Source organism: Myotis brandtii, unplaced genomic scaffold (genome assembly GCF_000412655.1).
Source record: "Myotis brandtii unplaced genomic scaffold, ASM41265v1 scaffold782, whole genome shotgun sequence".
Lineage (NCBI taxonomy): Eukaryota > Metazoa > Chordata > Mammalia > Chiroptera > Vespertilionidae > Myotis > Myotis brandtii.
In genome coordinates, this window is record NW_005371138.1 from 2,709,119 (window position 1) to 2,711,980 (window position 2,862).

Genomic DNA, 2,862 nt, shown 5'->3' on the forward strand with positions numbered 1-2,862 from the left:
AGATACAGAGGCAGAGCAGCATTGAACAGACTGTCAAACTACAGCAGGAAGGTCGGGGAGGGTTGGGGGGGTAAGAGATCAACTGAAGGACTTGTATGCATACATATAAGCATAACCAATGGACAAAAGACACTGGGGGGTAGGGGAGGCCGGGGGAATGTCAAGGGGAGAAAAAAAGGAGACAAGTGTAATACTCTTTGTAATACTTTAAGCAATAAAACAAAAAAAAGCAAGATGAAAAAAGAAAAGAACATATATTAATAAATTTGATAACCTAAATAAAGTAAATGTATTTCTGGGAAAGTATAAATTCTAAATGGGTAAATGAAGAAATAGAAAAATTAAATAGAATAATATTTATAAGTAAATTGAAATGATAGAGACTGTCCCCTCAAATTCCTCCAAAATGTAGACTCAGCTTCACAGTTTGCTATTAAAACTATTAAGAGAATGCAGTGAGATTGTCATATTCAAGATAATTTAAAAAATCAAGTGTCTCTCTGCAATAATTCTCAAGTTAAAAAATACAATATATAACAGTACCAAAAACATCAACTATCTAGGAAACAACCTAAAAAATACATAAATTTTACAGAAAAATTTGAAAGTTCACTAAGGAATAAACAATCGGGATGTATGTCCTGTTCATGGAGAGGATGTTTTACTGTAGCAAAGATTAATTATCTGCCCTGGCTGGTGTGTCTCAGTTGTCTGAGAATCATCCCTTGCAACTAAGGGTGTCGGGTTCGATTCAGGTCAAGGACACATACCTGGGTTGCAGGTTTGATCCCTGGCCTGCTGTGTGTACAGTAGTCAACCAATCGATGTGTCTTACATCAATGTTTCTCTCTCTCTCTCTCTCTCTCTCTCTCTCTCTCTCTCTCTCTCTTTCTCTCTGTCTCTCTATCTCTCTTTCTCTCTCTCTTTTACCCTCACTCCCTTCTCCTCTCTCTAAAAGTCCATGGAAAAACATATCCTCGATGAGAATTAACAACAACAAAAAAGATAATAATTCTCCCCAAATTAATTTATACATTCAAGCAATGTTAATTAAAAAATTCCCAGTGGAACTTGTAAAGGAATGCAACAAATTCACGCTTTAAAAAAAAAAGATATATATTTTATGATTTCAGAGAGGAAGGAAGAGGGGGAGAGGGAGAGAAAAATAACAATGATGAGAGAGAATCATTGATCACTGCCCCCAGCTCGCCCCACACTGGGGTCAAACCTGCAACCCAGGTATGTGCCCTGACCAGGAATCAAACTGTAACCTCCTGGTATTGGTTGATGCTCAACCACTGAGCCACACCGGCCAGGCAACAAATTCATTCTTAGTGGATGAATAAAGGCCCATGAATAGTTAATCAATTTAAAAAATAAGAGCAAAGAGGGGCATGGACTGGACTCTGAGATTCATGAGCTTGGTTTGACGATGTCTTTGGGGCAGAGGGTGTCAGGGGGATAGAACTGAGATGTTTGCAGCACCAGTTATGTCCAAAATAGGCAGCAGGAAAGGAGAGCCACATAGGTCCTCTTTACCCCAGGCCTAAATGAAACAATGTCATATAGAGCAATTGGGGCCCAGGGAGAAGGGTGTACCCCCCCCCCTCTTTTTTTTTTTTCGATCTTCACCCAAGGACATTTTTTCCACTGATTTTTAGAAAGAGTGGAAAAGAGGGAAAGACAGAGAGAAACACATTGATTGATTGGCTCTTGCATGAGCCCGGACCAGAGCCCAGGATTGGGGAGGAGCCTGCAATCAAGGTGTGTGCCCTTACCAGAACCAAACCAGGGACCCTGTGGTTCACAGGCCGATGGTCAGCCACTGAGCCAAACCCGCTAGGGAACAAACTATCTTTTCATGTCAGTCATCTCTTGACCTGTTGGCCTCACCATGGCTGAATAATAATAAAACCTATATTTTAAAACAGAAATCTGTTGTTACAAGTATTTCAAGCAGAAAAGAGAGCCCAAAATGTTGAAAATAGAAAAAAAGAAAATAACAACAGGAAACCCATACACATCATCAGTGGAAGGGAAGCATGTGTAGTCAGCCAGGCAGGGATACTAGTTGAGAGGCAGGATGAGGTGTTGGCCCTGATGCATCAAAGAAAGTCAGAAAGAAAAAAGAGTCAGGATTTGGAGGTTATAAGTCTCATTGGAGATGGGACGGTGTTGAGGTGAAGGTCTGAGGAAACACAAAGAATTTCCTTCTCTGATGTTTCTCCACCTGTCCGAGAGGGCCCGCAGCATTAGAGTTGGAAAAGTAGAAGGCCAGGAAGATGAGAAACAGATTTGGGACATGCTATAGCCAGTTAGAGCACAGGAAGCCACAGACTCAATTCTTCCTTGACCCTGAAACCTTCTCACTGGTCCAAATGCCACTATTTCACACTTTCCCAAGTGTGCAGGGCCTGCAGGTAAGCACATCTGTATGCCAAGAAGGGCAGTTATACCAAAAAGGGACTCATGTCATCATTACCCCAGTCTTTATGAGTGGTACCTGCCCCAGCTTCCCTTCTAAGATCTGGTGGGGTCAGGTCTCCTGGCTGTGAGTTCCCCATCCTTGGGGCTTCAGAGAAGGGAGGGCCCTGATTGTTGGTGGTATGTCTACTCAGGCAGTCTGACCGGAGGGTACAGTTTGGGGATTATGGAAAGAGAGGTGTGAGTCTCCATTTAAGCAGAGAATCAGTTTTAATTCAAGGAAAATTGGAAGGCAAATCACTTTGACCTGAAAGGACTTTTTGTTTACTGAGCCACTATGTTGTAAGCCATGTCTCTCCGAAGGTAAGAGAAACCAGGGAGTTCCAAAACAGGACCCAGAAAGCCAAACAAGCACTCCTCATTTTGCTAACTCAGCAG